A 15,028-nucleotide genomic window follows, 5' to 3' on the forward strand; every position below is an offset into this window, starting at 1 on the left:
TCTTCAGATACCATCCTCTGCCAGCCTGCATGTTACATAGAACATACAGCATCGGAACAGGCCATTTTGATCTATGCTGGCAATTCTGCCCACATGAGCTTCCTCCTGCCCTTCTTTATCTAACCCTACCAACATATCCTATTCTTTTCTTCCTCATTGGTTTATCTAGTTTCCCCTTAAATGCACCTATGCTAGTTGCCTCAACCCCAGTGGGTTTTTTGCACTTTTTATGGCTTTGTTAACCTGTGTTGCGACTTTTAATGATTAATGAATGTGTACTCCTAGATCCCTTTGCTTCTTTATTCAATTTAGACTCTTACTTTCCAAGGAGTTATTCTTTATTTCCCCCTGCCAAAATGTACCACCTCACTTGCCTATATTGAAATTACTTTTTCCATTTGCACACTGATTCTGCAAGTTTGTCTTTTTGCATTTTGTCACAATCAACCTCAGCATGCCAAGTCTTAAATCATCTGTGTGTCACGGAACTGTATTTATTTTCTCCTCTGATTAAAACAGTGTGCCTTTAAGACTCTGTTTAAAAACAGTGTGCCTTTAAAAACTACAAGGCCAGAAAGGTCACATGGCATAATGTTTCAATTTCAATTTAACCGTGTGTAAAAACCGACAACCCAGTTTTGAGAAACTCACCAGTGAAGCACGCTACTGCAAAACATTAGCTATTTCTCCCAGCAAACATTCTACAAGCCAAGTTAATTGCCGAAGGAGGAAAAATCCTTTGAAGAGATCATTTCTATTGATTGAGCGACTGTCGGTTTTAAAATTCAAGTTGGTCTATTGCTGTGCTCATCGTTGAAAGAAATGTTTGATGCCTGCTGCAGCCGAAGTGTTTTCAATGCCTATCTACTAAGAGACTATTTCATCATATCCATGTGGAGACTTAGTGCAATTTAATTATTTTTACATTAGAATACCTCACCCATCTGGAATGTAACCCACAAAGATTTTAATGCCAGTTATTTATTCATTCTCTATCTGGCCCCGCTCCTTTACACTGTCACCAGTCTTACTGTGCTCTCTCTCTGGCTCGCTCCTTTCGGCTGTCACCGGTCTCACTGTGCTCTCTCTCAGGCCCGCTCCTTTATACTGTCACCGGTCTCACTGTGCTCTCTCTCTGGCCCGCTCATTTACACTGTTGCCATTCTCACTGTGCTCTCTCTCTGGCCCAGCTCTTTAACACTGTCACCAGTCTCACTGTGCTCTCTCTCTGGCCCGCTCCTTTATACTGTCACCGGTCTCACTGTGCTCTCTCTATGGCCCGCTCCTTGAAACTGTCACCGGTCTCACTGTGCTCTCTCTCTGGCCCGCTCCTTTACACTGTTGCCATTCTCACTGTGCTCTCTCTCTGGCCCACTCCTTCACACTGTTGCCTGTCTCACTGTGCTCTCTCTCTGTCCCGCTTCATTATACTGTCACCAGTCTCACTGTTCTCCCTCTCAGTCCCGCTCCTTTACACTGTCACCAGTCTCAGTGTGCTCTCTCTCTGGCCCGCTCCTTTATACTGCTGTCAGTCTCACTGCGCTCTCTCTCTCTCGCCCCGCTGGTTTATACTGTTGCCATTTTCACTGTGCTCTATCACTGGCCCCGCTCTTTTACGCTGTCACCATTCTCACTGTGCTCTCTCTCCAGCCCGCTCCTTTCTACTGTCGCCATTCTCACTGTGCTCTCTCTCTGGCCCGCTCCTTTATAATGTCACCAGTCTCACTGCCCTCTCTCTCTGGGCCCGCTCCTTTATACTGTCACCAGTCTCACTGCGCTCTCTCTCTCGGCCCGCTCCTTTCTACTGTCACCAGGCTTACTGTGCTCTCTCTCTGGCCCCGCTCCTTTATACTGTCACCAGTCTCACTGTGCTCTCTCTCTGGCCCGCTCCTTTATACTGTCGCCATTCTCACTGTGCCCCCTCTCTGGCTCGCTCCTTCATACTGTCACAAGTCTCACTGTGCTCTCTCTCTGACCCCGCTCCTTTATACTCTCACCAGTCTCACTGTGCTCTCTCTCTGGTCCCGATCCTTTATAACGTCACCAGTCTCAGTGTGCTCTCTCTCTAGCTCCCTCCTTGTTATAGTCACCGGTCTCACTGTGCTCTCTCTCTGGCCCCGCTCCTTTATACTGTCACCAGTCTCACAGTGCTCTCTCTCTGGCCCATTCCTTTATAGGATCACCAGTCTCACTGTGCTCTCTCTCTGGCCCCGCTCCTTTATACTGTCACCAGTCTCACTGTGCTCTCTCTCTGGCCAGCTCCTTTATATTGTCACAAGCCTCACTGTTATCTCTCTCTGGCCCGCTCCTTTGTACTGTCACCAGTCTCACTGTGCTCTCTCTCTCGCTCCCTCCTTGTTATTGTCACCGGTCTCACTGTGCTCTCTCTCTGGCCCCGCTCCTTTATACTGTCACCAGTCTTTCTGTGCTCTCTCTCTGGCCCGCTCCTTAATATTGTCATCGGTTTCACTGTGCTCTCTCTCTGGCCCGCTTCTTTATACAGTCCCGGTCTCTCTGTGCTCTCTCTCTGGCCCGCTCCTTTTTACTGTCACCAGTCTCACTGCGCTCTCTCTCTGGCCCTGCTCCTTTATACTGTCGCCAGTCTCACTGCGCTCTCTCTCTGGCCCGCTGCTTTACACTGTCACCAGTCTCACTGTGCTCTCTCTCTGGCCCCGCTCCTCTATACTGTCAGCAGTCTCACTGTGCTCTCTCTCTCTGGCCCGCTCCTTTACATTGTCACGGGTCTCACTGCGCTCTCTCTCTCTGGCCCGCTCCTTTGTACTGTCACCATTCTCACTGTGCTCTCTTTCGAGCCCGCCCCTTTCTACTGTCGCCATTCTCACTGTGCTCTCTCTCTGGCCCGCTCCTTTGTACTGTCGCCATTCACACTGTGCTCTCTCTCTGCGCCCGCTCCTTTATACTGTCACCAGTCTCACTGCGCTCTCGCTCTGGGCCCGCTCCTTTCTACTGTCACCAGTCTTACTGTGCTCTCTCTCTGGCCCGCTCATTTATATTGTCACCAGTCTCACTGCGCTCTCTCTCTGGCCCCGCTCCTTTATACTGTCACCGGTCTCACTGTGCTCTCTCTGGCCCCGCTCCTTTATACTGTCACCAGTCTCATTGTGCTCACTCTCTAGCTCCCTCCTTGTTATTGTCACCGGTCTCACTGTGCTCTCTCTCTGGCCCCGCTCCTTTATACTGTCACCGGTCTTACTGTGCTCTCTCTCTGGCCCCGTTCTTTATACTGTCAGCAGTCTCACTGTGCTCTCTCACCGGCCCCGCTCCTAAAATATCACCAGTCTCACTGTGCTCTCTCTCTGGCCCCGCTCCTTTTTCTGTCAGCAGTTTCAATGTGCTCTCTCTCTGGCCCCGCTCCTTTATACTGTCACCAGTCTCACTGAGCTCGCTCTCTTGCTCCCTCCTTGTTATTGTCACTGGTCTCACTGTGCTGTCTCTAAGGCCCCGCTCCTTTATACTGTCACCGGTCTTACTATGCTCTCTCTCTGGCCCACTCCTTTATATTGTCACCAGTCTCACAGCCCTCTCTCTCTGGCCCCGCCCCTTTATACTGTCACCAGACTCACTGTGCTCTCTCTCTGGCCTGCTTCTTTATATTGTCACCAGTCTCACTGTGCTCTCTCTCTGGCCCCGTTCTTTATACTGTCACCATTCTCACTGTGCTCTCTCTCTGGCCCGCTTCTTTATACAGTCACCAGTCTCACTGTGCTCACTCTCTGGCCCACTCCTTTATACTGTCCCCAGTCTCAAGGTGCTCTCTGTTTGGCCCGCTCCTTTGCACTGTCACGAGTCTCATTCTGCTCTCTCTCTGGCTCGCTACTTGATATTGTCACGGGTCTCACTGCGCTCTCTCTCTGGCCCCACTCCTTGATACAGTCACCAGTCTCACTGTGCTCTCTCTCTGGCCCGCTCCTTTATACTGTCTCCAGTCTCACTGTGCTCTCTCCCTGGCCCCGCTCCTTTATCCTGTCACAAGTCTCACTGTGCTCTCTCTCTGGCCCCGCTCTTTTATGCTGTCACCAGTCTCACTGTGCCCTCTCTCTGGCCCCGCTCCTTTATCCTGTCAGCAGTCTCAATGTGCTCTCTCTCTGGCCCCGCTCCTTGATACTGTCACCAGTCTCACTGTGCTCTCTCTCTGGCCCCGCTCCTTTGTACTGTCCCCATTCTCACTGTGCTCTCTTTCGAGCCCGCCCCTTTCTACTGTCGCCATTCTCACTGTGCTCTCTCTCTGTCCCGCTCCTTTGTACTGTCGCCATTCACACTGTGCTCTCTCTCTGCGCCCGCTCCTTTATACTGTCACCAGTCTCACTGCGCTCTCGCTCTGGGCCCGCTCATTTCTACTGTCACCAGTCTTACTGTGCTCTCTCTCTGGCCCGCTCATTTATATTGTCACCAGTCTCACTGCGCTCTCTCTCTGGCCCCACTCCTTTATACTGTCACCAGTCTCACTGTGCTCTCTCTGGCCCCGCTCCTTTATACTGTCACCAGTCTCATTGTGCTCACTCTCTAGCTCCCTCCTTGTTATTGTCACCGGTCTCACTGTGCTCTCTCTCTGGCCCCGCTCCTTTATACTGTCACCGGTCTTACTGTGCTCTCTCTCTGGCCCCGTTCTTTATACTGTCAGCAGTCTCACTGTGCTCTCTCACCGGCCCCGCTCCTAAAACTATCACCAGTCTCACTGTGCTCTCTCTCTGGCCCCGCTCCTTTTTCTGTCAGCAGTTTCAATGTGCTCTATCTCTGGCCCCGCTCCTTTATACTGTCACCAGTCTCACTGAGCTCGCTCTCTTGCCCCGCTCCTTGTTATTGTCACTGGTCTCACTGTGCTGTCTCTAAGGCCCCGCTCCTTTATACTGTCACCGGTCTTACTATGCTCTCTCTCTGGCCCACTCCTTTATATTGTCACCAGTCTCACAGCCCTCTCTCTCTGGCCCCGCCCCTTTATACTGTCACCAGACTCACTGTGCTCTCTCTCTGGCCCGCTCCTTTATATTGTCACCAGTCTCACTGTGCTCTCTCTCTGGCCCCGTTCTTTATACTGTCACCATTCTCACTGTGCTCTCTCTCTGGCCCGCTCCTTTATACAGTCACCAGTCTCACTGTGCTCACTCTCTGGCCCACTCCTTTATACTGTCCCCAGTCTCAAGGTGCTCTCTGTTTGGCCCGCTCCTTTGCACTGTCACGAGTCTCATTCTGCTCTCTCTCTGGCTCGCTACTTGATATTGTCACGGGTCTCACTGCGCTCTCTCTCTGGCCCCACTCCTTGATACAGTCACCAGTCTCACTGTGCTCTCTCTCTGGCCCGCTCCTTTATACTGTCTCCAGTCTCACTGTGCTCTCTCCCTGGCCCCGCTCCTTTATCCTGTCACAAGTCTCACTGTGCTCTCTCTCTGGCCCCGCTCTTTTATGCTGTCACCAGTCTCACTGTGCTCTCTCTCTGGCCCCGCTCCTTTATCCTGTCAGCAGTCTCAATGTGCTCTCTCTCTGGTCCCGCTCCTTGATACTGTCACCAGTCTCACTGTGCTCTCTCTCTGGCCCCGCTCCTTTGTACTGTCCCCATTCTCACTGTGCTCTCTTTCGAGCCCGCCCCTTTCTACTGTCGCCATTCTCACTGTGCTCTCTCTCTGGCCCGCTCCTTTGTACTGTCGCCATTCACACTGTGCTCTCTCTCTGCGCCCGCTCCTTTATACTGTCACCAGTCTCACTGCGCTCTCGCTCTGGGCCCGCTCCTTTCTACTGTCACCAGTCTTACTGTGCTCTCTCTCTGGCCCGCTCATTTATACTGTCACCAGTCTCACTGAGCTCGCTCTCTTGCCCCCTCCATGTTATTGTCACTGGTCTCACTGTGCTGTCTCTAAGGCCCCGCTCCTTTATACTGTCACCGGTCTTACTATGCTCTCTCTCTGGCCCACTCCTTTATATTGTCACCAGTCTCACAGCCCTCTCTCTCTGGCCCCGCCCCTTTATACTGTCACCAGACTCACTGTGCTCTCTCTCTGGCCCGCTCCTTTATATTGTCACCAGTCTCACTGTGCTCTCTCTCTGGCCCCGTTCTTTATACTGTCACCATTCTCACTGTGCTCTCTCTCTGGCCCGCTCCTTTATACAGTCACCAGTCTCACTGTGCTCACTCTCTGGCCCACACCTTTATACTGTCACCAGTCTCAAGGTGCTCTCTGTTTGGCCCGCTCCTTTGCATTGTCACGAGTCTCATTCTGCTCTCTCTCTGGCTCGCTACTTGATATTGTCACGGGTCTCACTGCGCTCTCTCTCTGGCCCCACTCCTTGATACAGTCACCAGTCTCACTGTGCTCTCTCTCTGGCCTGCTCCTTTATACTGTCGCCAATCTCACTGCGCTCTCTCTCTGGCCCGCTCCTTTATACTGTCTCCAGTCTCACTGTGCTCCCTCCCTGGCCCCGCTCCTTTATGCTGTCACAAGTCTCACTGTGCTCTCTCTCTGGCCCCGCTCTTTTATGCTGTCACCAGTCTCACTGTGCTCTCTCTCTGGCCCGCTCCTTTGTACTGTCGCCATTCACACTGTGCTCTCTCTCTGCGCCCGCTCCTTTATACTGTCACCAGTCTCACTGCGCTCTCGCTCTGGGCCCGCTCCTTTCTACTGTCACCAGTCTTACTGTGCTCTCTCTCTGGCCCGCTCATTTATATTGTCACCAGTCTCACTGCGCTCTCTCTCTGGCCCCGCTCCTTTATACTGTCACCGGTCTCACTGTGCTCTCTCTGGCCCCGCTCCTTTATACTGTCACCAGTCTCATTGTGCTCACTCTCTAGCTCCCTCCTTGTTATTGTCACCGGTCTCACTGTGCTCTCTCTCTGGCCCCGCTCCTTTATACTGTCACCGGTCTTACTGTGCTCTCTCTCTGGCCCCGTTCTTTATACTGTCAGCAGTCTCACTGTGCTCTCTCACCGGCCCCGCTCCTAAAATATCACCAGTCTCACTGTGCTCTCTCTCTGGCCCCGCTCCTTTTTCTGTCAGCAGTTTCAATGTGCTCTCTCTCTGGCCCCGCTCCTTTATACTGTCACCAGTCTCACTGAGCTCGCTCTCTTGCTCCCTCCTTGTTATTGTCACTGGTCTCACTGTGCTGTCTCTAAGGCCCCGCTCCTTTATACTGTCACCGGTCTTACTATGCTCTCTCTCTGGCCCACTCCTTTATATTGTCACCAGTCTCACAGCCCTCTCTCTCTGGCCCCGCCCCTTTATACTGTCACCAGACTCACTGTGCTCTCTCTCTGGCCCGCTCCTTTATATTGTCACCAGTCTCACTGTGCTCTCTCTCTGGCCCCGTTCTTTATACTGTCACCATTCTCACTGTGCTCTCTCTCTGGCCCGCTTCTTTATACAGTCACCAGTCTCACTGTGCTCACTCTCTGGCCCACTCCTTTATACTGTCCCTAGTCTCAAGGTGCTCTCTGTTTGGCCCGCTCCTTTGCACTGTCACGAGTCTCATTCTGCTCTCTCTCTGGCTCGCTACTTGATATTGTCACGGGTCTCACTGCGCTCTCTCTCTGGCCCCGCTTCTTGATACAGTCACCAGTCTCACTGTGCTCTCTCTCTGGCCCGCTCCTTTATACTGTCTCCAGTCTCACTGTGCTCTCTCCCTGGCCCCGCTCCTTTATCCTGTCACAAGTCTCACTGTGCTCTCTCTCTGGCCCCGCTCTTTTATGCTGTCACCAGTCTCACTGTGCCCTCTCTCTGGCCCCGCTCCTTTATCCTGTCAGCAGTCTCAAAGTGCTCTCTCTCTGGCCCCGCTCCTTGATACTGTCACCAGTCTCACTGTGCTCTCTCTCTGGCCCCGCTCCTTTGTACTGTCCCCATTCTCACTGTGCTCTCTTTCGAGCCCGCCCCTTTCTACTGTCGCCATTCTCACTGTTCTCTCTCTCTGTCCCGCTCCTTTGTACTGTCGCCATTCACACTGTGCTCTCTCTCTGCGCCCGCTCCTTTATACTGTCACCAGTCTCACTGCGCTCTCGCTCTGGGCCCGCTCATTTCTACTGTCACCAGTCTTACTGTGCTCTCTCTCTGGCCCGCTCATTTATATTGTCACCAGTCTCACTGCGCTCTCTCTCTGGCCCCACTCCTTTATACTGTCACCAGTCTCACTGTGCTCTCTCTGGCCCCGCTCCTTTATACTGTCACCAGTCTCATTGTGCTCACTCTCTAGCTCCCTCCTTGTTATTGTCACCGGTCTCACTGTGCTCTCTCTCTGGCCCCGCTCCTTTATACTGTCACCGGTCTTACTGTGCTCTCTCTCTGGCCCCGTTCTTTATACTGTCAGCAGTCTCACTGTGCTCTCTCACCGGCCCCGCTCCTAAAACTATCACCAGTCTCACTGTGCTCTCTCTCTGGCCCCGCTCCTTTTTCTGTCAGCAGTTTCAATGTGCTCTATCTCTGGCCCCGCACCTTTATACTGTCACCAGTCTCACTGAGCTCGCTCTCTTGCCCCGCTCCTTGTTATTGTCACTGGTCTCACTGTGCTGTCTCTAAGGCCCCGCTCCTTTATACTGTCACCGGTCTTACTATGCTCTCTCTCTGGCCCACTCCTTTATATTGTCACCAGTCTCACAGCCCTCTCTCTCTGGCCCCGCCCCTTTATACTGTCACCAGACTCACTGTGCTCTCTCTCTGGCCCGCTCCTTTATATTGTCACCAGTCTCACTGTGCTCTCTCTCTGGCCCCGTTCTTTATACTGTCACCATTCTCACTGTGCTCTCTCTCTGGCCCGCTCCTTTATACAGTCACCAGTCTCACTGTGCTCACTCTCTGGCCCACTCCTTTATACTGTCCCCAGTCTCAAGGTGCTCTCTGTTTGGCCCGCTCCTTTGCACTGTCACGAGTCTCATTCTGCTCTCTCTCTGGCTCGCTACTTGATATTGTCACGGGTCTCACTGCGCTCTCTCTCTGGCCCCACTCCTTGATACAGTCACCAGTCTCACTGTGCTCTCTCTCTGGCCCGCTCCTTTATACTGTCTCCAGTCTCACTGTGCTCTCTCCCTGGCCCCGCTCCTTTATCCTGTCACAAGTCTCACTGTGCTCTCTCTCTGGCCCCGCTCTTTTATGCTGTCACCAGTCTCACTGTGCTCTCTCTCTGGCCCCGCTCCTTTATCCTGTCAGCAGTCTCAATGTGCTCTCTCTCTGGTCCCGCTCCTTGATACTGTCACCAGTCTCACTGTGCTCTCTCTCTGGCCCCGCTCCTTTGTACTGTCCCCATTCTCACTGTGCTCTCTTTCGAGCCCGCCCCTTTCTACTGTCGCCATTCTCACTGTGCTCTCTCTCTGGCCCGCTCCTTTGTACTGTCGCCATTCACACTGTGCTCTCTCTCTGCGCCCGCTCCTTTATACTGTCACCAGTCTCACTGCGCTCTCGCTCTGGGCCCGCTCCTTTCTACTGTCACCAGTCTTACTGTGCTCTCTCTCTGGCCCGCTCATTTATACTGTCACCAGTCTCACTGAGCTCGCTCTCTTGCCCCCTCCATGTTATTGTCACTGGTCTCACTGTGCTGTCTCTAAGGCCCCGCTCCTTTATACTGTCACCGGTCTTACTATGCTCTCTCTCTGGCCCACTCCTTTATATTGTCACCAGTCTCACAGCCCTCTCTCTCTGGCCCCGCCCCTTTATACTGTCACCAGACTCACTGTGCTCTCTCTCTGGCCCGCTCCTTTATATTGTCACCAGTCTCACTGTGCTCTCTCTCTGGCCCCGTTCTTTATACTGTCACCATTCTCACTGTGCTCTCTCTCTGGCCCGCTCCTTTATACAGTCACCAGTCTCACTGTGCTCACTCTCTGGCCCACACCTTTATACTGTCACCAGTCTCAAGGTGCTCTCTGTTTGGCCCGCTCCTTTGCATTGTCACGAGTCTCATTCTGCTCTCTCTCTGGCTCGCTACTTGATATTGTCACGGGTCTCACTGCGCTCTCTCTCTGGCCCCACTCCTTGATACAGTCACCAGTCTCACTGTGCTCTCTCTCTGGCCTGCTCCTTTATACTGTCGCCAATCTCACTGCGCTCTCTCTCTGGCCCGCTCCTTTATACTGTCTCCAGTCTCACTGTGCTCTCTCCCTGGCCCCGCTCCTTTATGCTGTCACAAGTCTCACTGTGCTCTCTCTCTGGCCCCGCTCTTTTACGCTGTCACCAGTCTCACTGTGCTCTCTCTCTGGCCCCGCTCCTTTATCCTGTCAGCAGTCTCAATGTGCTCTCTCTCTGGCCCCGCTCCTTGATACTGTCACCAGTCTCACTGTGCTCTCTCTCTGGCCCCGCTCCTTTATACTGTCACCAGACTCACTGTGCTCTATCTCTAGCCCCGCTCCTTTCTTCTGTCACCAGTCTCACTGTGCTCTCTCGCTCGCTCCTTTTATTGTCACCGGTCTCACTGTGCTCTCTCTCTGCCCCTGCTCCTTTATCCTGTCACCAGTCTCACTGTGCTCTCTCTTTGGCCCGCTCCTTTACACTGTCGCCATTCTCACTGTGCTCTCTCTCTGGCCCGCTCCTTTATACTGTAACCAGTCTCACTGTGCTCTCTCTCTGGCCCGCACCTTTACACTGTCACCAGTCTCATTGTGCTCTCTCTCTGGCTCGCACCTTGATATTGTCACATGTCTCACTGTGCTCTCTCTCTAGCCCCGCTCCTTTTCACTGTCACCATTCTCACTGTGCTCTCTCTCTCTCGCCCGCTAGTTTCTACTGTCGCCATCCTCACTGTGCTCTCTCTGTGGCCCGCTCCTTTGTACTGTCGCCATTCTCACTGTGCTCTCTCTGAGGCCCGCTCCTTTATAATGTCACCAGTCTCACTGCCCTCCCTCTCTGGGCCCGCTCCTTTATACTGTCAACAGTCTCACTGCGCTCTCTCTCTGGGCCCGCTCCTTTCTACTGTCACAAGTCTTACTGTGCTCTCTCTCTGGCCGGCTCCTTTATATTGTCACCAGTCTCACTGCGCTATCTCTCTGGCCCCGCTCCTTTCGACTGTCACCAGTCTCACTGTGCTCTCTCTCTGGCCCCGCTCCTTTATACTGTGACCAGTCTCACTGTGCTCTCTCTCTGGCCAGCTCCTTTATATTGTCACCAGTCTCACAGCGCTCTCTCTCTGGCCCCGTTCTTTATACTGTCACCAGTCTCACTGTGCTCCCTCTCTGGCCTCGCTCCTTTATACTGTCACAAGCCTCACTGTTATCTCTCTCTGGCCCGCTCCTTTATACTGTCACCAGTCTCACTGTGCTCTCTCTCTCGTTCCCTCCTTGTTATTGTCACCGGTCTCACTGTGCTCTCTCTCTGGCCCCGCTCTTTTATACTGTCACCAATCTCACTGCGCTCTCTCTCTGTCCCCACTCCTTTATACTGTCACCAGTCTTTCTGTGCTCTCTCTCTGGCCCGCTCCTTAATATTGTCACCGGTTTCACTGTGCTCTCTCTCTGGCCCGCTTCTTTATACAGTCCCGGTCTCTCTGTGCTCACTCTCTGGCCCGCTCCTTTTTACTGTCCCCAGTCTCACTGCGCTCTCTCTCTGGGCCGCTCCTTTGTACTGTCACCAGTCTAACTGTGCTCTCTCTCTGGCCCTGCTCCTTTATACTGTCGCCAGTCTCACTGCGCTCTCTCTCTGGCCCGCTGCTTTACACTGTCACCAGTCTCACTGTGCTCTCTCTCTGGCCCCGCTCCTTTATACTGTCAGCAGTCACACTGTGCTCTCTCTCTCTGGCGCGCTCCTTTACATTGTCACGGGTCTCACTGCGCTCTCTCTCTCTGGCCCACTCCTTTGTACTGTCCCCATTCTGACTGTGCTCTCTCTCTGGGCCCGCTCCTTTCTACTGTCACCAGTCTTACTGTGCTCTCTCTCTGGCCCGCTCATTTATATTGTCACCAGTCTCACTGCGCTCTCTCTCTGGCCCCGCTCCTTTATACTGTCACCAGTCTCACTGTGCTCTCTCTCTGGTCCCGCTCCTTTATACTGTCACCAGTCTCACTGTGCTCGCTCTCTAGCTCCCTCCTTGTTATTGTCACCGGGCTCACTGTGCTCTCTCTCTGGCCCACTCCTTTATATTGCCACCAGTCTCACAGCCCTCTCTCTCTGGCCCCGCCACTTTATACTGTCACCAGTCTCACTGTGCTCTCTCTCTGGCCCGCTCCTTTATACTGTCGCCATTCTCACTGTGCCCCATCTCTGACCCGCTCCTTGAAACTGTCACCAGTCTCACTGTGCTCTCTCTCTAGCTCCCTCCTTGTTACTGTCACCGGGATCACTGTGCTCTCTCTCTCTGGCCCCGTTCTTTATACTGTCACCAGTTTCACTGTGCTCTCCCTCTGGCCTTATCCTTGAGACAGTCACCAGTCTCACTGTGCTCACTCTCTGGCCCTCTCCTTTATACTGTCACCAGTCTCATTCTGCTCTCTCTCTGGCTCGCTCCTTGATATTGTCAGGGGTCTTACTGCGCTCTCTCTCTGGCCCCGCTCCTTGATACTGTCACCAGTCTCACTGTGCTCTCTCTCTGCCCCCGCTCCTTTACACTGTCGCCATTCTCACTGTGCTCTCTCTCTGGCCCGCTCCTTTATACTGTAACCAGTCTCACTGTGCTCTCTCTCTGGCCCGCTCCTTTACACTGTCACAAGTCTCACTGTGCTCTCTCTCTGGCTCGCTCCTTGATATTGTCACGGGTCTCACTGCGCTCTCTCTCTCACCCCGCTCCTTTATACTGTTGCGATTTTCACTGTGCTCTCTCTCTGGCCCTGCTCCTTTACACTGTCTCCATTCTCACTGTGCTCTCTCTCTAGCCTGCTAGTTTCTACTGTCGCCATTCTCACTGTGCTCTCTCTCTGGCCCGCTCCTTTATACTGTCAGCAGTCTCAAAGTGCTCTCTCTCTGGCCCCGCACCTTTATACTGTCATCTGTCTCACTGTGCTCTCTTTCTGGCCCCGCTCCTTTATACTATCAGCAGTCTCACTGTGCTCTCTCACTGGCCCCGCTCCTTTATACTATCACCAGTCTTACTGTGCTCTCTCTCTGGCCCCGCTCCTTTATACTGTCAGCAGTCTCAATGTGCTCTCTCTCTGGCCCCGCTCCTTTATACTGTCACCAGTCTCACTGTGCTCTCTCTCTGGCTCAGCTCCTTTATACTGTCACCAGTCTCACTGTGCTCTCTCTCTGGCCCAGCTCCTTTATACTGTAACCAGTCTCACTGTGCTCTCTCTCTGGCCCGCACCTTTACACTGTCACCAGTCACACTGTGCTCTCTCTCTGGCTCGTTCCTTGATATTGTCACGGGTCTCACTGCGCTCTCTCTCTCGCCCAGCTGCTTTATACTGTTGCCATTTTCACTGTGCTCTCTCTCTAGCCCGTGAGTTTCTACTGTCGCCATTCTCACTGTGCTCTCTCTCTGGCCCGCTCCTTTATACTGTCAGCAGTCTCAGTGTGCTCTCTCTCTGGCCCGCTCATTTATATTCTCACCAGTCTCATTTTGCTCTCTTTCTGGCCCCGCACCTTTTTACTGTCACCAGTCTCACTGCGCTCTCTCTCAGGCCCCGCTCCTTTACCTTGTCACCAGTCTCACTGTGCTCTCTCTTTGGCCCCGCTCCTTTATACTGTCATCTGTCTCACTGTGCTCTCTCTCTGGCCCGGCTCCTTTATCCTGTCACCAGTATCACTGTGCTCTCTCTCTGGCCCCGCTCCTTTATCCTGTCAGCAGTCTCACTGTGCTCTCTGTTTGGCCGGCTCCTTTGCACTGTCACTAGTCTCATTCTGCTCTCTCTCTGGCTCGCTACTTGATATTGTCAACCGTCTCACTATGCTCTCTCTCTGGCCCCGCTCCTTGATACTGTCACCAGTCTCACTGTGCTCTCTCTCTGGCCCGCTCCTTTATACTGTCGCCAATCTCACTGCGCTCTCTCTCTGGCCCGCTCCTTTATACTGTCTCCAGTCTCACTGTGCTCTCTCCCTGGCCCCGCTCCTTTATACTGTCACAAGTCTCACTGTGTTCTCTCTCTGGCCCCGCTCCTTTATGCTGTCACCAGTCTCACTGTGCTCTCTCTCTGGCCCCGCTCCTTTATCCTGTCAGCAGTCTCAATGTGCTCTCTCTCTGGCCCCGCTCCTTTATCCTGTCACCAGTCTCACTGTGCTCTCTCTTTGGCCCGCTCCTTTTATTGTCACCGGTCTCACTGTGCTCTCTTTCTGCCCCCGCTCCTTTATCCTGTCACCAGTCTCACTGTGCTCTCTCTTTGGCCCGCTCCTTTACGCTGTCGCCATTCTCACTGTGCTCTCTCTCTGGCCCGCTCCTTTATGCTGTAACCAGTCTCACTGTGCTCTCTCTCTGGCCCGCACCTTTACACTATCACCAGTCTCATTGTGCTCTCTCTCTGGCCCGCTGGTTTCTACTGTCGCCATCCTCACTGTGCTCTCTCTGTGGCCCGCTCCTTTGTACTGTCGCCATTCTCACTGTGCTCTCTCTGAGGCCCGCTCCTTTATAATGTCACCAGTCTCACTGCCCTCCCTCTCTGGGCCCGCTCCTTTATACTGTCACCAGTCTCACTGCGCTCTCTCTCTGGGCCCGCTCCTTTCTACTGTCACCAGTCTCACTGTGCTCTCTCTCTGGCCCCGCTCCTTTATACTGTCACCGGTCTTACTGTGCTCTCTCTCTGGCCAACTCCTTTATATTGACACCAGTCTCACAGCCCATTCTCTCTGGCCCCGCCCCTTTATACTGTCACCAGTCTCACTGTGCTCTCTCTCTGGCCCTCTCCTTTATACTGTTGCCATTCTCACTGTGCTCTGTCTCTAGCTCCCTCCTTGGTATTGTCACCGGGCTCACTGTGCAGTCTCTCTGGCCTCGCTCCTTTATATTGTCACCAGTCTCACTTTGCCCCATCTCTGACCCGCTCCTTTATACTGTCACCAGTCTCACTGTGCTATCTCTCTAGCTCCCTCCTTGTTATTGTCACCGGGCTCACTGTGCTCTCTCTCTGGCCCCGCTCCTTTATATTGTCACCAGTCACACTGCGCTCTCTCTCTGGCCTTAT

Source organism: Heterodontus francisci, chromosome 15 (genome assembly GCF_036365525.1).
Source record: "Heterodontus francisci isolate sHetFra1 chromosome 15, sHetFra1.hap1, whole genome shotgun sequence".
Taxonomy (NCBI): domain Eukaryota; kingdom Metazoa; phylum Chordata; class Chondrichthyes; order Heterodontiformes; family Heterodontidae; genus Heterodontus; species Heterodontus francisci.